Consider the following 27,658-nt stretch of genomic DNA (forward strand, 5'->3'; position numbering starts at 1 on the left):
TTTGCTGCAGCTTGATCGCTTTGGGGCTTATTGAGCCAAGATTAGCTTTACCCACAAGAAAGATGTCAGCTGTTACAAGCGGAAATCCCCTCTTAAAAGGTTATGGTTGGAAACAAAGGTATTAGAGGTGACAGTGGCCCAGAATCCACATATTGCCCTAGGACAGAAATGCTTGTGACAGGAAGTCTTAATGACAAAGATCACTGCAGAAAGGGAAGGACTTGTGGTATTTAGGTTTCACAGATAATAAAATAAAGTAATGAGTGGAAGATCTGTTGAGCCACCTGAGGACTACAAGACATTTGAGCAATGAATGCAACTCCAAAACTGCCAAATCTATACCAGGACACTAAAATTGCAACATTCAGCTCAGTTAGATGCAGCTGGATTACTGCAATGTGGTCTATGTGGGGCTGCCCTTGAGCTTGGTTTGGAAGCTGCAGCTAGTGCAGAATGCGGTGGCCAGATTGCTAATGGGGGCATCTGGTGTATAACATGTGACACCGTTGTTAAAACAGCTGCAGTGGCTGCCCATCCACTCCCAAGCCAGGTTCAAGGTCCTTGTATTAATTTTCAAAGCCCTGAGCAGCCTAAATCTACGGTACTTCGGGGATCACCGGAACCCTTATTTCCCAGCTCAATCACTGAGATCATCTACAGGAGCATCATTGGACAGTTATCCAGAAGTCTAGGTGAGGCATAGGCAAACTCGGCCATCCAGATGTTTTGGGACTGCAATTCCCATCATCTCTGACCACTGGTCCTGTTACCTTGGGGTGATGGGAGATGTAGTCCAAAAACATCTGGAGGGCCAAGTTTGCCTATGCCTGGTCCAGGCCTTACTGATTTCTCAACCTCCACTAATAAAGGACCTTTGTGGAAGGGTGCAATGTGTGTCTTTGAGCGTAGATGCAGAGATGCATTGCACCACATGAGGGGTTCCAGTAATTCATTTTTTTAAAGATATTTTTTATTAAATTTTCCAAATAAACAACACCAAACAACAGCAAAAACAACAAAAAACAACAACAAACAAAAACATTTTTATTTTTTATTTTGCATTTCATCTTATATTCACCTATCTCAGTTCATTTTGCTCTGCCGAGCTTTGACTTCCCTCCCTCCCATCATTCGGTTTTCTTTCCCACTCTTATCTCGCAGTTCCTTTTAGTCCATCTAGTTAAAAACCAATTCGTAGGTTTTATTTCAGTCCTGCAAGTGTCTTTAAACTTCTACAGTTCTTCTCCATATAGTCCATGAATTTACTCCATTCCTTTTGGAACTTGGTCTCTCCCTGGTTTCGGATCTCACAGGTCAACTTTGCTAACTCTGCATAATCAATCATTTTCGTCTGCCACTCCTCAATCATCAGTGTCTCTTGTAGTTTCCATTTTTGGGCTAATAAAGTCCTAGCCGCGGTTGTAGCGTACATAAATAGTCTCTGATCTCCTTTTGCTATCTCCTCTCCCATTAATCCCAATAGAAAAGCTTCAGGTTTTTTGGGGAAAGGTATACCTAAACGTCTTTTTCAATTCATTATATATCATTTCCCAAAATCTTTTTACTTTTTTGCATGTCCACCACATATGATAAAATTCACCATCTTTATCTTGACATTTCCAGCATGATTTGCTACTCAATCTATACATTTTAGCTAATTTTACTGGTGTTAAATACCATCTATACATCATTTTCGTTACATTTTCTTTCCAAGCGGTACATGCAGTAAATTTCAATGTTTGATTCCACAAAGGGGTTCCAGTAATTCAAAGGACTCCACCCCTTGTAACAATGGATGATTTGCTCACAACTGCTAGCCAAATACTCATCACCAGGCTGTCACTGCATCTTATCTGCTTTCTTGTTTGTACCTTCCTTAAAGCTTCCACACTTGTCAGCATCAGTTAAAGAACCTCTGAAACGGATGAACTACCTAATTACTAACTGGGAGCTGACAGCTACAGAAATGTGTCTCATCAGTGACAGATTGCTCGATATTAATCAAACATTATTATATGTTATGCCTGGAAGGCATTTTGCAAACTAATGAAGATGTGTGTGTGTGTTTGTGTGCTTTCCCCAATCTCTCCTCCATTTTTATCATGATGCTCAGAAGGCTTCAGCAAAAGTCCTCATTCTGCTTCCAAGCGCAGGGTTATAGGAATTCCCAGAAGTCCTAGTTGCTATGGAAATCTTTTAATGCATCAGTTTGAATTCCTCCCTGGAGTTCTCCCATGACAAACTGGACTCATGGTAGCTGTAATCTTCAAGCTGTCGGTGTAAGTGATTGATTGAGCAGAGCTGAGAGAGAGAGAGAGAGAGAGAGAGAGAGAGAGAGAGAGAGAGAGAGAGAGATTTTCTCCAGCAGACCTTTGTGAGGAACTTTCTCCCAATGGTGGACCAGGAAATGAGTGAAAGTTTGCTTGTGCTGTGGGAGCTGACTTCTCAAAACATTTATAGAATCATACAAATTCCAGGCGTGCTCTGGTCCATGGGGTCATGAAGAGTCGGACACGACTACACGACTAAACAACAACAACAACAACAACAACAACAACAACAACAACAACAACAACAACAACAATTCCAGGAACCTCTTTTAACCCAGGTGTCAGAATCTACCTGGCTAAAAACAACTGGTAGTAACGTAGAAAGCCTTTATCATATTCAGCAATAGCTGTGAATCCTGCATTGCAACCGTTTGGATTAGATGACACAGGGTTACTTGCAACTATACAATTCTATGATTTTGTGATGATCATCATCATTTACATGTTTGCCACCTTTCCATAGTTAAACTATGGTCAAGGGAGCTTATGAAACAAAAAGATTTACATAACAAAAGTAATCACATACAATAAATAAAGCATGCCAATAAGTATACAGTAAAATTAAATGGTTTCCACATAAGTCATAACAAGATCTAACAAATAAAGATACAAAAGAATAATAAGAACAGCAAAAATTAGTTATTTCCATTATTGTTATTTGAAGAAAGACATAAAGTTTTTTCGTTTTTTAACATAAAACATAGAATGAAATAACCTTCTTCCATAGTGCTAAAGACAGAAACATTGAATGACAAGTACAGCCTATATATTGAACATGCTGCAAGTCCAAAAAATCTGAGTGCAGAATATACCTACAGATTTTGTTAACAGACTAGGAAGCAGAATTGAGATAAGCCATCTAGAGAGCCTGCTACAATTCAGGAGGACAAAATGCATCTGTATTGCTATTAACAAATGAAATAAATTAAAGTCATACATCCTCAAATCTGGCATTTTTTTTGTACTTCTGCAGACAGCTCTACAATGATGAGTAAGTTTCTCTGAAAGAGCTACATTTCACAAAACAGTATCTCACCCCAAGAGCAGCTGGGCACCCTGAGCAGGACATACAACAAAGATGGTCTCCCACTTTTTCAGCCTCCTCAGCTTGTGTAAGCAGAGTCAATCAGGCCCCCAGAGCCCTCCCAGGCCAGGTGGAAAGAGACTAGCAGGGCTTGCTGGACTCCTAACAAAGATTATGGTATGAACTCAATGACAGATTCAAAGCAGATTCTAATTTGGTTGCTCTTACTACAGCCGTGACAATAAATCCCATCTGAGAACATGGGACAAGGTCCTGGAGTTCAGAACAGTAACAAGAGCTCAAGACTTCAGAAGGTCAATTCTGTGTCCAGGGCAGCTGTCTATCATCTGGTACACAGGCTGAGACCCTACCTGCCTGCAGACTGTCTCGCCAGAGTGGTGCATGCTCTGGTTATCTCCCACTTGGACTACTGCAATGCGCTCTACGTGGGGCTACCTTTGAAGGTGACCCAGATACTACAACTAATCCAGAATGTGGCAGCTGGACTGGTGACTGGGAGCGGCCACCGAGACCACATAACACTGGTCTTGAAAGATCTACATTGGCTCCCCGTACGTTTCCAAGCACAGTTCAAAGTGTTGGTGCTGACCTTTAAAGCCCTAAATGGCCTTGGTCCAGTATACCTGAAGGAGCGTCTCCACCCCCATCGTCCTGCCCAGACACTGAGGTCCAGTACCGAGGGCCTTCTGGCGGTTCCCTCGTTGTGAGAAGCCAGGTTGCAGGGAACCAGGCAGAGGGCCTTCTCGGTGGTGGCGCCCGCCCTGTGGAACGCCCTCCCATCAGATGTCAAAGAAAAAAACAGCTACCAGATTTTTAGAAGACATCTGAAGGCAGCCCTGTTTAGGGAGGCTTTTGATGTTTAATAGATTATTTTATTTCATTTTTCTGCAGGAAAACCTCACAAGACGAACCAACCAAATTTATCTCTGATCCCTGCCCCCAGGGTCCCCCACAGAACCACCACTTTCTAGCAGTCTGATGGACTGTTTTACAGTTTGGGTATCAGCTGTTACATCTTATCTCCAGTCTAGTCATGCCTCCGAGTTATAGCTGGTTCTATAAATAAAGTGAGAATTCTCCCGCAATGTTGTTCTCCTGAAATTAACATGCATCCAGTGAAAATTAAATGGGATAAAATTAAACATATATTTACCTTCTTATTCAATGTGTTTCATGGTACTGGGGGAGCAGCTGGAGGAGGGGTGACCGGAGGGGGTGGGGTGGGTGGCAATGGAGAAAGAAGCAAAAATCCTAATGTTGACATTTGTGAAGCAGCCTTTCAAGCTGATAAGAAAGCATGAATGATTCATAAAAATAAAAGAACAAAGGCGTTCTAATTAACCATCCCAGGAAATGTGTAATTTCCTTATGCAAATTACATTATGGGTTTATCACAAGGTTTTGGGGATTTCCCCCCTTATTCTGCTTTGCCAGATCCATCTTGCGACCAGGCTGCAGCTAAGGGAAAACATACAGGCAAACTAAACAAGGAGCTGATAAAATGTAATAATTGAAGTGTGCGGGAGGGTGTTCCTGATTCCCCCCCTCCCTTCGCATTCACAAAACCTGATTTAGAAATCAGTCCTGCTGCAGAGAATGGAACATCAATTATTTAAAACAGTCAGCCACTGAGATTCTGTAAGTAAGACAGCTAGAAACTTTGCTGCTGGACAGTCTCCTTTCCAACACCTAACAATGTTCCACTCCAGGAGAACAGCAGGTAAGTCCCCAGAAGGGCTATTTCAGATGTTTTGCAGAGGCAAGTCTGGCTTTGATACAGGGAGATGCAAGCAATGCAACGATGCAACAGTTAGCACACTTAAATAGTCAACAAGGAGTCGTAACCAGTGCTGGGCTGAGGGGGTTGCACTTTTTTTGGCAGTTTCGGAGGGGGATCAAAGAGGCTAGAGGGAGAACTTTGAGGACATTTTATGGGGGAGGGGAATGGCATCAGGTCCATCTAGTTCAGCACTGTCTAAACACAAAATCAAGCATCACAGGGAGAAAGTGGATAGAGGAAAGCTTATCTCTCCCTCTCTCAAAACACTAGACACCCAATGGAGCTGAATTTTGGAAGATTTGAGACAGATAAAAGAAGGTCCTTCACACAGTGCAGAGTTAAACTATGGCATTCATTCCCACAGAAGGCAGTGAAGGCCACCAACTTGAGTGGCTTTGAAAGAGGGTTTAGCAAACCAATGGGAGAGATGGCTGTCAAGGCAACTGGTGAGTTCCCTAGCTTAATAATGTGCTATGGAAAGAAGAGTTTTCCCTGAATCCTCCAACATCCCTGCCTCTGACTCAGAGGATGAGCTCCCTGAAGGACCTTTGCTCCCACAGCCCTGCAGAAGCCAAAGACTTAAAAGTAAGTTGATGTCCCTTTAACCACTCAGCAGGTATGTCCAGGGAGGCAAAACCTATCACATTCCAAGTAGTCAGCTTAATGATTCATTGCACTCTAGTTCCCAGCAGAGGCTGCATCTCCTGTAGCAGCCTTAGGGTGGAGAAGGCTTAGGGCAGCAGTGCCCTATTGAAGCTATCCAAGGTCCTGTTCTTGTATTGTTGTGGTTTAGTCATTTAGTCATGCCCAACTCTTCGCGACCCCATGAACCAGAGCACGCCAGGCACTCCTGTCTTCCACTGCCGCCCACAGTTTGGTCAGACTTCTGTTGATAGCTTCGCACTGTCCAACCATCTCATCCTCTGTCGTCCCCTTCTCCTTGTGCCTGCCATCTTTCCCAACATCATGGTCTTTTCCAGGGAGTCTTCTCTTCTCATTAGGTAGCCAAAGTATTGGAGCCTCAGCTTCAGGATCTGTCCTTCCAGTGAGCACTCAGGGCTGATTTCCTTCAGAATGGATAGGTTTGATCTTCTTGCAATCCATGGGACTCTCAAGAGTCTCCTCCAGCACCATAATTCAAAAGCATCAGTTCTTTGGTGACCAACCTTCTTAATGGTCCAGCTCTCACTTCCATACATCACTACCAGGAAAACTATACCAATAAGCTAACATGGTGCCCTTTAGATATTGAGCAAGAACTAGCCAGGCAGCTGCAAGAAGGTAGCAAATAAGAGACTTTACTTGACCTTTTCCAATGTTGTGTTGGTGGAAAAAAGTTTAATGGGGCTAGTTCCAGAGATTTTGATAGCTGCTGTCCGGTTATTTTAGTAATTTCTGCAAAGACCGCAGTCCAAAACTGTGATGCATTTTTCCCCACAAGATGAAACAGCACTGGTTACAAAGGATGATGATGGTGATTTATTAAATTTGTATACTGCCCTTCATCTGTAGATCTCAGGGTGCGTCACAACATAAAAATACAAGATAAAAAACACAAAATACATAATCAGTTTCCTCCAAGGGCGCATGGATTTGGTCCGCAACCACCTGCTCAAGAATCTTGCCCAAGAGGAGGTGATTAGCAAACTGGCCAGTAGTTTCTTAGATTTTCCAAATCCAGGGAGGGTTTCTGGAGGAATGGCTTTACCACTTCCTCCTTCAAACAGTCAGGGACCACACCCTCTTGCAAGGAGACATTAGTCCCCTCCCTGGTCCAGATAACTGTCCTTTTTCCTGCTAGTTCTTATCAGTCTAGAGCAGGGGTCAGCAACCTTTTTCAGCAGGGGGCCGGTCCACTATCCCTCATGTGGTGGGCCCGACTATTTTTTTTTGGGGGGGGGGATGAAGAACGAATTCCTATGCCCCACAAATAACCCAGAGATGAATTTTAAATAAAAGCACACATTATACTCATGTAAAAACACTGATTCCAGGACCATCCGCGGGCTGGAATGAGAAGGCGATTGGGCCGGATCTGGCCCCTGGGCCTTAGGTTGCTTACCCCTGGTCTAGAGGGGCAAGGGTCCAGAGCTCAAGTGGTCTCCCTGATTGATCCAAGCACCTTGTTCACATCCTTGAGCCTTACTAATGGAAACTCATCCAACACAACAGGACAGTGCTCTGGATACCCCATGGATTCTATCTGCTATAAGTGGATTAAGGCTTCCCAGCTTGACCTGTATGAACCCCATATTTGCAGCTAATGTTCCCTAACAACTGGGAGGAAGGAGGAAGAAGAAGCATTAGTCATTGTGAGGGAGATAATCTTGGACAAACAATTGAATTAAGAAGCAAACTGACCTCTCCTTCTCTATCAGTTTCGCTTCAGATCTCTCCTAATTTCTTACATCTTGGAAGGAAGCCTTGAAAGTTCTGTGTAGGCAGACCTGAGAGATGGATGAATTGGTTCATTCCTGGTGCTAGTCAATTTCAGTTCTACTTATTCATAGGGCTGTTCCATCCCATTTCCTCATTAATCTACATTTTTAAGGCACAAAAATTGCATTTAAATAAGTGTCTTATCTCAAACACATGCATTTCTAAATGTTATTTTATCAGAGAATAAACATTTTGCTACATTCTTTCCCCTAGCCAAGTAGTGTATTGAGAAATGCAAGATCTGGTGGATAATTATATTCCCATCTACGCATCAGTCTGAGATCATGTAAGTTTACACTGGAAGTCATGGAAATCAGATGCATGCCATGTTGTCAGCACATTGAATGATTATTCTAGACAGCTAAAAGAAATTACTTCTTCATGCAGCGCATAGTTAAATTATGGAACTCCCTCCCACAGGAGGCAGTGATGCCCATGATAACTATGCTCTGATGCCACTGTTGGAGGCAGTGTGTCTTTGAACCCCCTTTATTGGAAACTGCAGAAGGGGAGAGTTTCTGGCCAGCTTGAGGGTTTTCCACAGGCATTTGGCTGGCCACTGTGAGAAGAAGATGTCAGACTAGATGGGTCATTGATTGGCTCGTCTGTGTTCTTACGTTTTTACAGCTAAGCTATGGTATTAACTTCAATGATATGTGTTGGTGGTCATTCTTTTGGCCTCTTGATGATCACTATATTCATTCCAGTAGCAAAGGCAGTATGCCTCTTAATACCAGTTACTGACAGACAGTGCCCACCCCCATGTTGCTTGTAAGTAAAAGGGCAGGAAGGTGGAAGGCTAGCTGAGAGGAGAATGAGGTTGGTGGGACACTTCCCCATTAACTATAATGGACTATCCACCACTGCAACAACAACAATAATTTCAGAGGCAGGGGGAAGGAATGCTTAAAATATCTCTGACAGATGGTGTTTGGCTTTTCCCTAAAAGCCTTCAGGGAACAGGGAGATAGTATGTTCCCTCCAACTTACATCCCCTTGCTGCAGTGTTCTGAGAATTAGAAACATCTGATCTGCATAGAAAACCTATTTCTCCCCTTCTCTTTCATTCTTTCACTCCAGTACCTTGGAGAGTTGCCTCTCCACATAGCAGGCATCAGTTCCAACCCATTGCTGCTATGAAACAAACACTCTGATTTCCCCATTTGGAGCCTGTATAGATATCATTTTGAGTTGGTTTCTGGTCTCCTTGTTTGCACGAACAGTGATTCCCTGGAGATGAAACATCCTGTTGGCAACTTTGACACCCCCCCCCCAAAAAAAAACACCACCTGAGTGTTTTGCATTTTCAATATGGTAAACATCTTATTATTTGAGCGAGACTGGTTTTCTTACAGCAGGTTTGAGATCAGGATTATAATGACTGTGGTGAATCTTAGACAGAGACCTCCTCCCATCAACACAATTACTTAATGGCCCAGAAGATGCTCTCAGATGCTGGCTTTGAAGCCCTTGATCAGTCAATGGATTTTGCATCATTGCTATGACAATTGTTCATTAGGACTGTGCATTATCCTCCCCAACCTGGTGCAGAGCCCCATTGCAGAGCCCCAGATTGGCCCCAACACCTGACCTGACCCGGATCCAGACCTGAATAAATTCAGATGGCAGAGCTGATGTTTAATTAAGGTTGTTGATTCTTTTAAACAGCTGGTGAGTGAAGGATTCGATCCTGCTGGGCTCTGCTTCCCTACAATGAGCATGCTGGTGAAGCAGACCCCCCAAACCAGCAAGACTGTACCCAAGGCAATCCAAGGCTGCCTCAACCCAACTCAGTCAAAGCTCAGATCAGTCCAAATCAGTGCAAGTCAGTATCAAGAGTACATGACTGATACATTAAGAAGACCCAACCACAAACCAAACTGTGGGTTGTATCCCAGTGGTAAACCTATTTGGAGTAAACCCATTGAAATAAATGGACTTAATTCACGTTGGCCCAATAATTTCAATGGGTCTACTCTGAGTGGGTCTTAGTTGGATACCACTCTGAATGGCTTATGGCCCACCCCACTGCACCACTGTGAGGACCCACACACCACCCCTCAGCCAGGAAAAAAACACACCCTAGATTGCCTAGCAGAATGCATTTTGTTCTTAATGGCCAGTGCATCCTGCTTCCTCTACTTTTCTCAACAGCAACAAAAATTAGTAATTCTAATCTAATTTCTTTTCCCTCCTTGCCCTCTCCTGCAATGGCACATTTTTAAACTGGCATAGAAACTGGACATTAATGGTGCAATGGATTTATTCTGCTACTACAGTCCTGAATAATGCATTTCTAAGGTATGACTAAGTAACATGGAGACCCAATTGCCTGCTTTATACTTCTCCAGCTTCTCAGCTTGTCGAGTTGAAAGTAGCCACGGGGGCTTCTCGATTAATCCTGAAACAGAACGTCGAATGCACGAAATTGTTTTTGTTCCCTTTGCCACCTTGGAGCTGAATTACAGTTGGACAGATCACTGACATGTCTTCCTCCAGTGCTGGCTGCTTTTGACTGGCAGCAGGCTCTCCAGGGGTCCAGGTGTGGGCCTTTCCCACCCTGCTACCTGTAATGAGTTTGGATCCATAAATGTACACCCACGGAATGAAGACAGGCAGGCATTTGAAGCAAGAGTCAGCCAACAGCTTGTTCGGCAATCCTAGGCCTCCCTCTGCTCCGTCAGGGCATGTCCACAAGATATTGATTTCTAAGAAGCAACTAGCCTCCCAAATAAATGAACACCTCTAAATCCTAAACTGTTGGCACATGTACACCACAATACCTTTGAACTAAACACATTTGGAAATGGCACTATCACTTGGACGTCAGATGCTACAGGGACAGGGACATCACTCCAGAGGTGACACCATACCCTCCAACATTTCTCCAATGAAAACAGGGATGTCCCATTCCAAAATGATGAGTTTACTATTTATACCCCACACATCTTGAGCAAAGTGCTCCCTGTTCCAACAGCTCCATTGGCTACCAGTCTGTTTCTGGGCACAATTAAGTGCTGGTTTTGACCTATAAAGCCATATACAGCTTAGGTCCAGGCTATCTGAAAGACTGTTTCCCCTCATACAAACCTGCCCAGGCTCTGATATCTTCAGGGGAAACCCTTCTCTTAGTCTTGCCACCCTCACAGGCACACTTTATGTGGATGTGGGGGTTGCTTCCAGGCTTCCAGGCTTTGGAACTCCATTCCTAGAGAAGCTGAACTGGTTCCCTCCTTGTTGTCTTTCTGCCGATGGGGGTGGGGTGGGGGCACAAGCAGAGCCTGGACACAAGCCCAGGAGATGGGCGTGGGGGCGGGGAGCTGACCTTTCCTTCTTTAGGGAACTTTCCTGCCTGAACTGTGTTGATTTGCTTTCTTCCATTTCATTGTTGTTTGCAGAGCTTTCATGTTGTTATATTTCAATAAATACAACCCTTTTTTCACCACAGTTATATTGTCTTGAGTCTTCTTTATGTGTGCAATTTCTACCTTGGACCCCTGTCCAGGTGGTATCAACAGGTTGTCCCATCACGGTAACACTAGAAATTCATCAAAAACAACCACCAGTCTCAACAGCTTGTTGCTTCTCTTCAAAAACTCCTAAAGAGCTCTCTCTCTCATATATATATATATATATATATATATATATATATATATATATATCGGTATATATATATATACAGAAATCTAATATGAAATTTATGTAATAATAGGACTTGTTGAGGAGAAACAGCATGATCTGGAGGAGGACACTAATATGGTGAGGTAGCTGGCTGGATTTTTCTAGCCTTCACTTTTCAACAGCCTGGTGAATCACAGAAGTATTTTTAGAGATTTAAGCAACTTCAAGTTATGAGAAAGATAAATAAATGCTGAATGTCTCCAACAAGTCGGGGCGCTTCCAGATGGGTCATTGTATAACTGGTGGTCATAACTGATGAGGGCGGAGAGGGGGACACTTGTTGCTGCAATCAAGGAAGCTCTCTGCCAAGTGGTGCAGATGGCCAGCAGCTGAAGAGCAATAAACATCCATGTCTGGAAAGGCGAGGACATGTGAAAGCCAGCAAGTCAAAGGCCCACACAGAGAATTCAAGACTGAACTCGGAACAGGGAGAATGAGTGTATTCATTTCAACGCAAACCTGTACATTTCACACCTCTTGAAACACAGCTATCCTTTTACAATGCTGCCCCCACCTGCACACCCCAACTCCCCTGGGCAGAAGACTCAGAATGGTTTTGCTCTGGTGTCAAGGACTGGACATCGGAGGAGGAATGGTGGAGACTGCCTCCCCCTTCTCCTGAACCTTCCTGAGAAGAGGAGGACAGTATAGATTTACAATGGTGGTTTGCAGAGGGTCACAGCTCAGAGATAGAAGAGGGGCAAAGCTGGGAAATAATGGGAGAAGCAGAGCAGGAACAGCTGGCTTACACGTTATCACTAGAGAGCATTCCAGACCCCCCTTCTCCCAGAACCCGGAGACCAATTAAAGTAGGAGAGCAGAGAGCTAAGAGGCAATTAGCCCTAGGCAGCCACAGTAAGGGGTGTGCTGTTGACGACTGAGAAGGGAAGGGGGAGGAGATTACTCGGAGCAATGCAATGACCCAAAGAGGCTGCATTTCTATGCCTCTCTCTGTGAATATTGAATAAAAAGACATAGATAAGAACTTCTTGTCTTTCCATTGCTGACACCCTGCCATGAGGGAGGGGGATCAGATTCCCTGAAGCCTGACATCTGGGGAGAAGTTAGGGAAGGGCCAAGCAGGCTATTGGGCCAATCAGGAAAGGAAAGAAGCCGGGCTTTATAAGCTGGCTCCACCCCAAACCTTCAACACTTCTCTTTGCCACATCCATCCTCCCTCCCTGTCCAGTCTGGACTTTGCTAATTGCCTGTTTGAGGGCTCAGTAAGAATTTAGAGAGGAGCATCTGATTGGGCTTGGGACTCCTCTTTTCTACCTACTCCATACTGCCAGGAGTCTTATTCTTGGAACAGTTCAATTGGCTTTCTGCCCAATTGCTATTAGGTCAAAGGCACTCTTTGTCTCCTTTGCCACCTTTGTTGTGGGTCCTTTCAGATGCCCTTTAAGCTTGGCAGACACCCCAGAGTGAACCCTGACATGGCAAGGCCATGGCACACTTGTTAGGTTCACAAACCCAAGGACGAAGCGTTCCTTTCATTCCTTTGCTGTGAGGCCACAGGTGGATTCTGAAATGATGCCCAGGAGTGAGGAGGGACCCAGTTTCTCCTGCCTTAATGAACTTCCCTGCCTGGGCTATAATACATTTTTTCATAATTATGCATATTCGGTTGTTTGCAGATCCACTATGCCAGCGGTTTCCAACTGTAGACCCACTGGTTTTCAAAATCTGGACCCCCTACTTTTGAAAAATAAATAAATGATATCTCTATGCTAGTTTGTGTTATGTGAACAGTGACATGGAGCCAGGGGGGTTCGCAGACCACCAATTGGGAACCACTGTGCTGTAGTTATATTTGAATAAATATAACCTTTTCCACCACAGTTGTGGTTTCCTGAGTCTTCATTGCAGGTGTGCTGTTAACTTGCACTTCCCTAAACTTTGCTGTGCAGTTCTCCAATCAAAAGTCACATACAAAAATGTGTCTATTAGGAGTGAGTGTGTGTAAAAATGGATAAATTGCTGAAAATGACATACAAATGCATTGTACGAGGGGATATTGTTTTGGAAAATGTATATATTAGGAGAAATGCACACGAAAATGCTGACAAATTTCTGGCAAGGGCTTTTTAACAAAAGAAATATGCAAACTGATGCAAAAATGTTGCAAATGGAGCTTAAAGTTGGAAAACGAAACACAGAGAAAAAACAAGCACAAAATTGACAAATGTGTTTTATTTCCCAGCCCAACCTGGCGATGTCAGATATTGAACGAGTTTTCTACATGCAAAGCTGGTGCTCCACTGCTGAGTTGTAGATGCTGCAGTTGAACACAGAATGCTGTTTTCTGCCAAGTCAGACGACTGGTCCATCTAGCTCAATATTGTCAAGACTGACCGGCAGTGGCTCTCAAGGGTTTCAGACAAGACTCTTTCCTAACCATACCTGGTGATGCTGGGATTGAATCTGGGACCTTCTGTGTGCATTACATACATGTTCTTAATCAAACTCAGAAGCCCCCAACACTAGAGAGTTGATGGGCTTAGCGCTAAAGGGCATTTGCCTTCTGAATGTTCAGTTCCTAGACCAGGCATAGGCAAACTCGGCCCTCCAGATGTTTTGGGACTACAACTCCCATCATCCCTAGCCAACAGGACCAGTGGTCAGGGTAGATGTCCTAGACTCATCCCACACTAGATTTCCCCCGCTTTCCCCCAAGAAACAGACTTTTTAGAAGCCTGGAAGAAGCCCAAAGAGAAATTATACACACACACTGTATGCTTTCCAGTTTTTCCTCTGTGTTTCCAAAATTAACATGACTGAGACAGCTCTCCCCCCCCCCCCCGGTACCTTTTAAGCAGTGCCTGAAGGCAGAAGACCAAGCAGAGCAGCTGATCTCAGAAGGAAATAAGGCAGCATCTTGAAGACAGAGGAGAGTGAAGGAGTCTTTGGCAGATATCGAACAGAGAGGTGAAAGGTGATTTTCTAAAAAGCCATTAAGTGATGGGATGGGATGATGTGTATATATAGATACACACACAATCTTGTTTGCACTTAATTTCAATTAACATCCCTCTAAGGGCCATAAATTTTATCTTTACCCACAAGGAGGTTTAAAATATAGATGAGAAGAAGGATGGAGGGAAATTTATTAAAGGTTCATCAGATTCAAGGATGTTGCAGGAAAGAGTAGTCTTGTGATCCTCTGAACTGTCCTTGCTGGTATTGTGAATTTTGCAGCTTCATCTAATGGGGAAGAGCATTGCTAGTTCAGTGGTCTATGCAAAAGGTTACAGGTTCTAATCCCAACATCTCTCCAGGTAGATGTGTAGAGGCAGCTTGAACCTGGGTACAATGTAATGTGTAAACAAGGGTTTTTTGTTTTGGGGGTGGGTGGGTAGATAAGTAATGTAGACATGTGCTAATTAGCAGAAAATGCCCCGTGAGCTATATTGTGCGTCTTAACAAAGCATATTCTGCCTTCTCTAAAAGTTCTTATCCTGCTTATTTAAAGCAGGCATTGCCTGATTAGTTGGGTCCCCTTACATTTCACCTGAAGACTGCCAGGAGGTTTATGAATAGATTTTTCTACTCCTCACCCCGCTGCTTTCGCAGCCATCCCTCCCACATGTCCTTGCCTTTTCGGAGCTTTGAGAGCAGAGTATAGCTAAGAGGAAACAAAGCAAGCCTTGAGTAAGATTGAAAGCAGACCCAAGGGCATTCTTCCTCTTTACACAAGTGATGAAAATTTGCTATCTGGCCTGATTTTTAACATGTTGGAAATGCAGTAACCCAGAAAAGCAAAGCCATAATGAAGAATATATATATATATATATATATATATATATATATATATATATATATATAATCTCCAATTAACTAAATGTGACGGATTTAGCAAAACGGGTCTCTGAACAAAAGATGAACATCAATGTCAGTGCTGTCATTCTTGAGCTTTCCAACCCCTCCACACCTGAATTAAGAAAAGTAGAACCTATTACCAACCATGCTGGTTTTATCCCGGGGTAGGGGCAGAGTGATGAGATACTAGGAGACACATTTTGAATAGGCGTCACAGGTGACAAGTTGTGTCCAACATTGTGGGGGCTGTATGTGTACTCAATGATGGTCGCATCAGGAGAGGCCAGCCAGGCCTCCTCCTGATGCGACCATCACACACCAGGTCATGCTGGTTGGCCCAGGGCAACATCCCACCAGGGCCACACAGCTTCTGGAGATGTTGTGAGGCCCTGGGCAACATCCTGCCAGGCTTCATCCATGAGATTCAGAGGGCTCAGCCCAGGCCCGGCTCGCCCATTGACTCTAGTGGCGTGTTGCGCCACGGCGCCTGGGCGATCAGGGGGCGCTGAGGGGCACCCCAGCAAGTGGGGGAGCTGTGCGGCGGTCTCCCTTTTCCCTCCACCAGCCACGCCGGGAGAGCAGGGAGGTAAGCGAGCAGAACAGGGGCACTAGGACCCTGTTCCGCTCTGCAGCGCCAGGGTCATCCCTCATCCCGGCGCTGCGTTTCATTGGTAGCGTTTCATTGGTAGAGGTGACGCCACATGGCAGCACCTCTACCAATGAAACGCAGCGCCCTGTTGGCGGGAAGGAATGCAGCCCCTGTTATCGCAAGGAAACGGCTGTGGACCCAGCAAGTGGCGGAGTCGTGGGAGACGGCCGGGAAGGCGCCGGCGCGGCGCGGCCTGCCCAGGCACCCCGGCCTGCTGGGAGAAGGGAGGAAGATCCGGGCGGAGCAGCGGCACCCCCTCCCCCACTCAATTCAGCATCGGACAGGCAGGCAGCCTCCGGCACAGCGCGGCCCCGCTGTGAGGTGTGTGGGCCACCATGAGGCTCCCCCCGCCACCCGGCATGCCAGGTAAGAGCTTTCCTTCTTTTAAGAGTGGGGGGGCGCCCAAGGGATCCCTTCACCAGGGTGCCCGGTGACCTTAAGACGGCCCTGGCTGAGCCCCATGCCAATAGACATGGGGGGGGGGGTTGTAGAAGCCTCAGCCCTATAGAGTTGTCGTACCTGATGGGAATATGGCAGGAAGAGAGCAGATTCTGCAGCTTAGAAGACTTGAGATGGCTTTAAAGGGGAATTGGAAAAAAATTATGGAGGAGAGTGGTGTAAATGGCTACTAGGCTTGATGGCTATGCTTCTGAATACCAGTTGCTGGAAACCACAGGAAAGGAGAGGGCTCTTGTGCTCAGGCCCTGGTCACTGGCTTCCCATAAGGGGTACCTAATTGGCCACTGTGAAATCAGGATGTTATATACTGTATATATTCCAATAGTTTATTTTAGTGATGGGCTAAGGGACCCAGGTGGCGCTGTGGTTAAACCACTGAGCCTAGGGCTTGCTGATCAGAAGGTCGGTGGTTTGAATCCCTGTGACGGGGTGAGCTCCCATTGCTTGGTCCCAGCTCCTGCCAACCTAGCAGTTCGAAAGCACGTCAAAATGCAAGTAGATAAATAGGAACCGCTACAGCGGGAAGGTAAACGGCATTTCCATGTGCTGCTCTGGTTTGCCAGAAGCGGCTTTGTCATGCTGGCCACATGACCTGGAAGCTATACGCCGGCTCCCTCGGCCAATAATGCGAGATGAGCGCGCAACCCCAGAGTCGGTCACAACTGGACCTAATGGTCAGAGGTCCCTTTACCTAGCTGAGTCCTTAGTTTCACAGTGGAGTAGGGATTTGAACCCTGGTCTCCCAGGTCCTAGGGTGATGCTATAACCACTATACCACAGTGCTCTCACTCTGCACTGTTATATGTGTCCAGCAGCTTTTCCCACACAAACACAAGGCTTCCAGAATTCTCCATCTCCCAATCCTGGTCCCTGGAAAAATTCCATTTGTTAAAATCAAAGAGACAAGTTATCCCCCCCCCCCCCAGCCTAGGTGCTCTGCATTGAAACGCTTTAATGGAGTTTTGGGAATTCAGCCATGAGGATCAGAATACGGAGAGATAATGGCTCCTTACCTCACAGAAAGGTCTCCATTTTAAAAGCATTTCCTCCCCAATAGTTTTTCCTTCATTAAGAATCTGCAAAGGTTCAAAGATGCCACTCAAGAAACAAGCAAGCGAGGGAGGTTTTTGTCCATATTGTCATTCCCCATGGCAGACAGCCACACACCACAATGCTCTTCAAGTGCCTCTGTTCATTACAGATGGTCCCAATTGTCTTCTGCCTGGCCTGTAGGGTTGCCATTTTCACCACGTGACCATAGGGTTGCCAGACTCAATAGAGAACAGGACTTCTGTGCCTTTAATTGCCCTGCTGTCTTTTGAGTCTGGAAACCTTAAAGAGAAACCAGCAGACCCTTTGCTTGGAAATTAAACAAAGGGTCTGCTGGTTTTTCTTTAAGGTTTCCAGACTCAAAAGAGAGCCGGGCAATTAAAGGCACAGAAGTCCTGTCCTCTATTGAGTCTGCCAACCTTATGTGACCACAGTGTACTAGGGTGGCCATGTGTCCTCATAGATCTCATAGACCCAGGGTCTCCAAGTGTCCCTATTTTCCAGGGACAATCCCAGATTTACAGAAGCCATCCCAGTTTCTGATTTGATCCCAGAATGTCCCGCCTTTTCTTAGGATGTCCCTATTTTCATTGGAGAAATGGAGTTATATCACACCTGAGCCAAGGAGACCTTTAGAAGACCTCTGGAGGCAGCCCTGTACAGAGAAGTTTTAAAATGTTTTATGATTTATTATGTTTTATATATGTTGGTAGCTACCCAGAGTGGCTGGGACAACCCAGTCAGATGGGCAGAGTATTATTATTATTATTATTATTATTATTATTATTATTATTATTAAATAGGGTGTCCCGATTTTCATTGGAGAAATGTTGGAAGGTATGTAGACCTTCATATTGGTATTGGACATTAGCATTTTATTCTCCCATGAAATGGAGAAGGGGAGCCATTACTGTAGCTGCCTTACCAATATGATTGTCCAGCTCAGCATCACTGGAGAGGTTGCTGGTTATGGTGAAACTCAGATAGACGAAATCATCTACCACCTCAAGCATATGGTCACTGATGCTGTAACAACTCAACAGACCTCTTTTTGTTGTTATTATTTATTTCATAGCCTTCATAAGCCACTTGATAGTAAAAGCAAACAACTCAATGCAGTTTGCAGAAAGTATATATATAAAAATGTAGAAGGGCTATGGTTGTTATAGTCCACTTTTCTTGGAAACCGCTTGACCGATTCTTCTCCAATTTGGACACAGCGTTCCTTGCCAATACAAGAGTGTTTGCAGAACCGTAAAGTCTCCAAATCGCACACCTAAGACAGGTAAAAACGTGAATTTGTCTTTAAAAACCTAGCGCCCTCCAGTGGACGTGAAAGGAACATATGCCATACTGTGTAGGAATAGTACCACTAGGCCTTTACAGACAAGGCCGAATGGAGGTACTGACTCATCTGGGTGGTGGTTGGGGGGAGGAGGGGGCGAAACATAGGTCGGGACAGAGTTGGGGGATTCACAGGGATGAGCCGTCGGGGGGGGGGGCAGAATAGGACATGGATCGGGACAGGGTGGGGGCTTCACAGGGATTAGCCACTGCAATGCGTGGCAGGGCCAGCTAGTAGAGCAATAAAATTATCAATAAGAACAGGTGTGCCTAAACAGAATGTAGGTGCTGCCAAACTAAGAGAGAAAATTCTTACAAAAGCAGAGTGAGTTTTCTGTGGTCCTTGTAACCTTGCCAGTTCCAAAGGTCGAAACAGTCCAGTAGGCATATATATGGTGCAACATTCCTTATTATTATTATTATTATTATTATTATTATTATTATTATTATTTTAAAATGCTGTTTTTAAAGGGGCAATAGTACATTTGAAGGTGCCAGTTCAACTTCAGAAAGAAGACTGAGTGATTCAGAATTCCATAAAACCAGGAGAAATTCAGAGAAGGAGAGTTTTCAGAATGTGTGTGAACCTGGATGCCTGCTTTGTCGGACTTAGAGGGACTTATTTGTAAGTAAAGAGGCAAAGTCTCAGGCTGCAAAAGGCCAGAGCAGAGAATGGATTTGGTTCCGAGCTGTGTCTCCTGGTGTGAAAGAGTCAGGCGACTTCATTAACCTGCAGTAATTAAGCAAGTGCTCACTTTCCCTCTGCTGTGATTAAAATGTTAACACTTGCTAAAATTAGACAGCCGAGGGGTTTGCAGCTTCTGACTTTGAACACCACGATGTAGCGACTAAAGGATGGATCAACCTGCAAGATTGCTATCCCTACCTAAGGGACACGGGGAGCTAAAGGGGCCTGCTTTAAATGGGCTCGTCCTTTATTCACCTCCCCGCCACACACACACACACACACACACACAAAACCTCTTTCATTTTCTGAAAGAGACAAGAAGGCAAAGGGCACCCCAGTCTCCATCCCTGAAGAGTCTCAGCTTAATCAGTTTATCAGCTTGGGCAGGGAGTGTGAGATGGGCAGGAGACTTGCCAACACCTCCTTGATTAATAAGGAAGGCAATGAAGGCCGACAGTTTGCTCAGGCCACCATAATAGAGTCAGCAACGTCTCTCCATTGAGCACGTGGGCTTTACGGAGTTCTCTGGCACTATTAGACAAAAGTGGCTTCTTGGCAGGTGAATTATAACTCTGGCCATGGAAGGGGGCTGTTCTCCTGAACCTGAAAGCTTATGTTTATTTAAAGGGAATAGTGCATACAGCTGTGGTCATCTCAAAGAGGACAGTCTTTTCTATATATGTATGGCAGAACGAGGTGAATGTACTTACAAGTTTTGCATTGATGGCGGGAGAACATTTTTATTGATTTATTTCTTTGTTCTATTCCATTAAATTTCACACACTGCTTGACTGAAACAAACAAACCTCAAAACTTTTTACAAAGTGAATAGAACAATAAAATCATCAGTAAAAAAACCCTCTTTGAAACATTCAAAAGATAAGCCGAGCAAGCTAAAAACAGATTGAAACATACAGTAACATTCTACATTCCTGGTTGTTGTTGTGGTTGTTGTTGTTTAGTCGTTTAGTCATGTCCGACTTTTCGTGACCCCATGGACCACAGCACGCCAGGCACTCCTGTCTTCCACTACCTCCCACAGTTTGGTCAGACTCATGCTGGTAGCTTCGAGAACACTGTCCAACCATCTCGTCCTCTGTCGTCCCCTTCTTCGTGTGCCCTCAATCTTTCCCAACATCAGGGTCTTTTCCAGGGAGTTTTCTCTTCTCATGAGGTGGTCAAAGTATTGGAGCCTCAGCTTCAGTATCTGTCCTTCCAGTGAGCACTCAGGGCTGATTTCCTTCAGAATGGAGAGGTTTGATCTTCTAGCAGTCCATGGGACTCTCAAGAGTCTCCTCCAGCAACCATAATTCAAAAGCATCAATTCTTCAGCATTCAGCCTTCTTTTCCTTATCTAAACAAAAATGTTTTTAGCAGGTGCCTAAACAGTGCCTACATGATGTCAATAGGTAGGGATTTCCAAAGTGCACATGCTGCCACACTAAAAACAAAACAAGTTCTTACAAATGCAGAACTGGTATTATGTGGCACCTGTAACAGTGCCAATTCCACAGATCAATGCAGTTGAGTGCATATCATAGAATTGTAGAGTTGGAAGAGACCACTAGGGTCACCTAGTCCAACCCCCCTGCAATGCAAGAGTCTTTCACCCAACATGGGGCTCGAACCCACAACCCTGAGATTCAGAGTCTCCTTCTTTACCAACTGAGCTATCCCAGGTCTTTGATATATGTGGGGTCTTGCAGGTTAAACTCGTCCCAATATGTTAAGGGCTTTATATACCAATAGTAGCATCTTGAACTTGGGCTGCCAGCAGATTGCCAGCCAGTGCAGATCTCTGAGCAGAGGTGTTTTATGCTGGCAATGCCTCAATTCCGTCAACAATTATGATGCAACCTTCTGCACTAACTGCAACTTCTGGGTCTAGCTGAAAACCTACCTATAGGAAATACATCCTTGAAGCAGAAAATGAGCAAAACCAGCAGTCTAGTGGAGTCTAGTCTAGTGGCCTATTAGGATGAACAGATCACCACTCCAGGTCTGCTCTGCCACACAGCTAGGTAAAGCAGCTGCCTTAAAGTTGAGTGGCCACGTGGCCATCTTTACAGAGGATAGTCCTCTATTTTAAGGGATAACCAATTGAAAGATATGGGATTGAGTCCAATGCCAGTCCTACTCAGAGTAGACCCATTGAAGTTGGCTCTAAAAGAAGATTAGACAAATTCATGGTGAAGATTCTCAATAGCTAAGCCATGATGGCTATGCGCTGCCTCCAGAGTTGGAGGCAGTGATTCTTCTGAACACCAGTCTCTGGAGACCACAGGAGGGGAGAGTCCTCTTGGGCTCGGGTTGCAGGTTTCCCTTTGGGGCATCTGCTTGGCCACTGTGATAACAGGATTTTGAACTAGATGGGCCATTGTCCTAATTCAGCTGAACACTCTTATGTTCTTAACTGTTTAACTAAACTCTACCCTCCTGTAACTTAAGCCCATTAGATCTAGTCCTGCCTTCTGGGGTGGCAGGGAGCTTGTCCTCATCTCCCCCTAGATGAGAGCCAGCCAGGCATTATGAGAGCTCTAAAATGAATGTGCCCCCCCCCCGCACTACATCCAGTCAATACTGGAAGAGCGGAGCCGTGTCTTCTTTGCCTCACATTGCCTGCATCCCACAACCTCCTGGTCCTGATGGGGAGCCTTAAAACCCTGTCCCCAAAACTCAGCACAGAACAGAACAGCTCTGTCCCATGGGGATGGAGCAGAGCACAGCTTCCACTGCACTCTGCGGAGCATATAATTGGATTACAGCCTTTCCCCGAGACTCGCAGAGCCTCTCCTGTCTATGTGCAACCTCTTTCAGCCTATGTCTTTACTTACGGCTCGATGACTGCCAGCTATGACTGCAAATTACAAGGCGGGAGCCTCCATCTGTATTCAAAAGTGGAGCAGGTGTGCTACTACTATATGGCGAGGGGAACCGAAGATGCTTGTGGTCTGCCTAGACCACATTAGCTGGAGGAGGACCTTATGGTCTGATGGCAATTTTGCCCAATTGGGGAGAGCTAGAGACAGGCTATTTAAGTCAGCTCTGCCCCACTCTCTTCTCTTCCTTATTTAGCATTGCCCACCCACTCTTAAATTGTATGAGTTATTTTAAGGGGAAAGGGGACAAGGCTGCCCAATGGGCCCCAGCCAAAATAACGGCTGGGGCATGTTTCAAAGCAGGGAATGCATTAGGGTACCCAGTCTCGATGATCACAGACAGGAGGAGGAGTTACGCTAGGACCAGACCATGTCATTACCAAGGAATCAAGTGTAGTTGCTGTCTGAAGACGCTCCCAGCCTCTAGGTCTGGTCCTGGATACAGGTATCAACAAGGGTGTCCCACATGACCTTAAGGTGCTGCTGTGCAATGCCAAGTCAACAATTCACAAGATCACTGCAATCTATGATTTGATCATGGATAGAGGAATTGACCTGGCATGTGTAACAGAATTGGTTGGACATGGTAGATGGGCCAATTCTTGCTGCTGCTTGTCCGCCAGGTTTCTCTCATGTACAGCAACCCAGAGCATGTGAGTGGGGAGGCGGGGTTGCAGTGATTTTTAGGAAGTCAGTTTTCACCAGGCATCCTATTAGGGAGACCAAGTTTTCTGAATGCATGTTCTGGAAGTTGGGCAATAGGAACAGTACAGTATTCCTACTAGTGTACCGACCTCCCTGCTGCACCAAGGATTCGCTGCTTCAGGTTTTTGACCGTTTACATGTGTACTTAACCTGAAGCGAACTTTCCCATTGAAAGTAATGGAAAGTGGATTAATCCATTCCAGACGGGTCTGTGGAGTACTCAACCTGAAGCATACTTAACACGAAGTATGAGTGTAATTGGTTCTGGAAGTCCGTACTTAGCCTGAAGCGTACTTAACCTGAAGCGAACATTCCCATTGAAAGTAATGGAAAGTGGATTAATCCGTTCCAGACGGATTACTTAATCCATTCCGTGGAGTACTTAAACTGAAAGTACTCAAACCAAAGCGTACTTAAACCGAGGTATGACTGTAGTTGTGACTACGGTTTGAGTGTCAAATGCTAAATTTGGGGGGATGCACAGGAAGCAGTGTTTGTGGTACAAAACCAGCACACTACTTTGGCGCCAATCAGACAGGTTGGGGTTTGGGGGTGTCTCTATGGCCCCTGGTTTGAGCATCAATTACTCAGTGGGGGGGGGCAGCATCAAAAGCTGTGTTTGTGGCACAAAACAGCACAAAACCAGCACACCACTTTGGCACTGGTTTGGTGCCAATCAGACAAGGTTGGGTTTTTGGCCCTTTACCTGTGACCCCAGTTTGAGTGTCAGTTGCTCAGTTTGAGGGGGCTGCAAAGAAAGCGGGATTTGTGGCACCAAATGGCACAAAACTAGCACAACACTTTGTTATCAGTTTGGGGGGATCTGAAGTTTCAGGGCCATACATTAATGAAGCTATGATCAGGTGGCCATTCAGCCTCTGCTTTTAAAACTTCAGTGATGAAGTCTGCGGCCTTCATCGAATCATAGAATTGTAGATGTGGGAGGGATCTCAAGGGTCATCTAGTTAAACCCCCTGTAATGCTTTCTCTGTATCATGGAGGCTGTAATTCTGGCTTTACACCACAGGCATGGGGGAAGACTAGATGACCCTTGAGGTCGTTTCCTACACTTCTACACGCATGGTTGACAGAGCCAACAAAGCAAAATTTAATTCCTCTTGCCCTTATTGAAAGATAAGGATCACGGAGAAGGAAATAAAACAAAAACAACTTAAGTAATCTTCAATGTGATGTGGAAGAAAGATTCTGGAATACAAATGCAGTTGTGTTTGGTCTCCTGCTTTACAAATGAGTTTTCAAGGATGTGTAGCAAGGAAATAGCAGAAGCAGGGTGAGCCCAAATTTTCATCCAGGATATATGGGCACTGTGTTCGTTTTCCAGAAAAGGAAACTCATTTGCTTTCAGCCTAGTGGCATTGCCCAGTCTTGAACTGGGTTGCTGGGGGTGGTGTTGTGTGAAAACAGTCCTTTGGGTTGTGTGTCAGTGGGCCTACTCAATTAAACCCTACACGTTGTGTTGTGTCTTCAATCCGTGGGTACGGGGGCAAGGGGGGGCACTCTCATCTCTTCCATTCCTTTGTCCATCAAATTTCATGGGCATTTAGGCAGTGTTGAATAATTTCAGAAAGCCTTTTCAAACTCAGGAGGTGGAGGGGGTGGGTGGGACGCTTATCACAGTTAAAGTTCAAGGATGAGTGACAAGTTTGTGAAATAGGTACCTGGTTGGGGAAGCATATTGGTTTGCAAAACTATTATATTTCTGTCACTAGGATGTGTGACTCTCCATCTGTAAAAATAATGACTATCGAGAGTTGTTAACACAGGGGTTTTAGCACAGCGAAGATAAGATGTAAGAAAAGAGATAACAAAATCTTGGCTGATGCTTTGATTCTGCATGCTTTGTCTTCACAGGATAATGGATTCTTTGAGCTGGTTCACACGTGCTGTGCATGGACATCAGTAGATTACTGAACACTTGGCAGAAAATGGGATCCCTTGAAAAGCACTGGGATGTGAGGCTGTGTGCACATATACCTTTCAGTGGTGCGAAAACTGAGGAAGGTGTAGACACAAATGCCAGAGAGAGACTGGTTGTATCCTGTTCCTTTACTAGTCCATAGATTGCTTTTGGTTGGCTTTTCCCTACTTCTGAATTCCAGATTAATGAAGAGCATTTCTGGAATTTATGTACTGTATTTATTTTAGTGATGTGGATGGAAGGGTGGTCTTTTTATTTTTATTTTAAGAGGGAGGTTTCAGAGTTCAGGCCCACCTGGGATCCTTCCTATATTCATAGAATCATAGAATGGTAGAATTGGAAGGGATACTGAGGGATCCAACTCCCTGTTATGCAGGAATCCAGACCTTCCAAGTGTCTCCAAGTGTTTCCAGGGACAGTCCCAGCTTTACAGAAGCTGTCCCAGATTCAGATTTGATACCAGAATGTCCCATTTTTCTTTAGAACATCAGGGGGACCCAGGTGGCGCTGTGGGTTAAACCACTGAGCCTAGGGCTTGCTGATCAGAAGGTCAGCGGTTCGAATCCCTGTGACGGGGTGAGCTCCCGTTGCTCGGTCCCAGCTCCTGCCAACGTAGCAGTTCGAAAGCACGTCAAAATGCAAGTAGATAAATAGGAACCGCTACAGCGGGAGGGTAAACAGCGTTTCCATGTGCCGCTCTGGTTCGCCAGAAGTGGCTTTGTCATGCTGGCCACATGACCTGGAAGCTATACGCCGGCTCCCTCGGCCAATAATGTGAGATGAGCGCACAACGCCAGAGTCGGTCACGACTGGACCTAATGGTCAGGGGTCCCTTTACCTTTTTATCTCCATCAGAGAAATGTTGGTGGATATAGAGTCATGATGCGACCCACAGAGCCAAGAAGATAAGTAGCTGTTCAACCTTTAGAAGACATCTGAAGGCAGCCCTGTACAGTGCCTTGGTTCCCAAACGGCTTAGTTGTTGAACAAATCGGCTCCTGAACGCCACAAACCTAGAAGTAAGTGTTCCAGTTTGCGAACATTTTTTGGAAGCCAAACGTTCGACGAGGCTTCCGCTTGAGTGCATGAAGCTCCTGCAGCCAATCAGAAGCTGTGCCTTGGTTTTTGAATGGTTTCGGGGGTTGAACCGACTCCAAGAATGGATTAAGTTTGAGAACCAAGGTACCACTGTGTAGAAAAGCTTTTTAATGTTTTATTATGTTTTAATATATGTTGGAAGCTGCCCAGAATGGCTGGGGCAGCCCAGTTAGGTGGGTGGTGTATAATAATAATAATAATAATAATAATAATAATAATAATAATAATAATTAATAATAATTAATAATAATAATAATAATAATGGTTGTTGTTGTTATTAAATAGGATTTCATCAGAGAAGTATTGGAAGGGCATGGGAACCACAGCCAAAGAATGCCTGATAGATGGCCATCTCCCATTCCCTGGGAAGAAATAGAGCAGAAAGTTTAAATTGCCTGGGTACAGACTGATGTCAGGGAACTGTACCCTGAACATCAGGAAGGGGAAACCTCACATCTGAGGGACTGAACGTGGCCCTCCATACCTCTCCTCTTTGCCCTTGAGACTCTCCCAAGGCCACACCCACAATTGGTCCTACTCTGCAGTATTGCATCTGTTACTCTGGCCACTTCTGCCTTGGCTCCACCCACCACCAGCCCTATGGCCCCCAGAGGGCTGTCCATGAGGGAATGTGGCCCTTACCTGTGATGCACATGCTGAAAAGCTCATGAAGGAAGTCCTGGTGCCCATCTTCATCAGGTTTCCCCAGGTGAGCATTAAAGAAGCGCACCTGCAGAAACACAGAGGGATCAGAATTCTTAAGTTCACTAATATATTTTCACTGTTTGTTGATTCAGATACTTGTTTTTACTCCATTCGCTTGAATTATATAATAACTACAGAGTATCTCATTAATTCAACTGTATTAGTTCATACAGTAGTTCAGTTAGTTCAATTGCTCATCTGACTCTCCTCATGTATCTTACACTGAGGGCAAGGAAGGGCATTTGTGAGTGATGGAAAGTGAGCAAGGGAACTGAATAGGCTGGCTTCTTTTGCAAGCAGTGCTGAAATATGACCAGAAATGGGAAAGATTTTTTTAAAATTATAAAAAAAACCATGAAATAAAGCAATTCTACTCAGCTCTACTTATTCTACACTCCTATTTGCCTATTATTGTTTTATTAGTGAGACCCTTAAGATCCATAGGTTGGTGTACTGCCCTGTTTCTCCTAAAATAAGACATACCCATAAAATAAGCCATAGCAGGATTTCTAAGTATTTGTGCAATATAAGCCATACCCCGAAAATAAGACATAGTGATAGGCGCAGTTCTGGAGGGCCCCAAGGAAGAGGCAAGGCTGGACGCGTAATAAAAAATAAGACATCCCTGAAAATAAGCCACTGTGGGGTTTTTTTAGGGAAAAATAAATATAAGACAGTGTCTTATTTTCGGAGAAACACGGTATATTTAAAACTGGCCCTTACTTATCCAACCTGTAGGGGTGGAATGGGCCCTAAATCAAGATTAAACAACCCAAAAGCACGAGTATCATTTCTGGAAGGAATCTGTACTTTCCCCGAGTTCTCCGTTTTTCAAAATAACATTTGAGGCATGCACCTGCTGATGTCTGTTTCATTATATTTACTGCAGCTCCTAACAGCATCTTAAACCATCAGGCAGGCAGCAAATCCAGAGATGCTGTCAACAGATGAGCAGTGAGAGACGTTCTTCAAATTGCATGGAAGGAAGCAAGCAGGGCTAAAAGCCTCCAAGTAAATTTCCACCATAAATCCCCCCTAACTGCTGGAA

This window comes from Zootoca vivipara, chromosome 6 (assembly GCF_963506605.1).
Source record: "Zootoca vivipara chromosome 6, rZooViv1.1, whole genome shotgun sequence".
Lineage (NCBI taxonomy): Eukaryota > Metazoa > Chordata > Lepidosauria > Squamata > Lacertidae > Zootoca > Zootoca vivipara.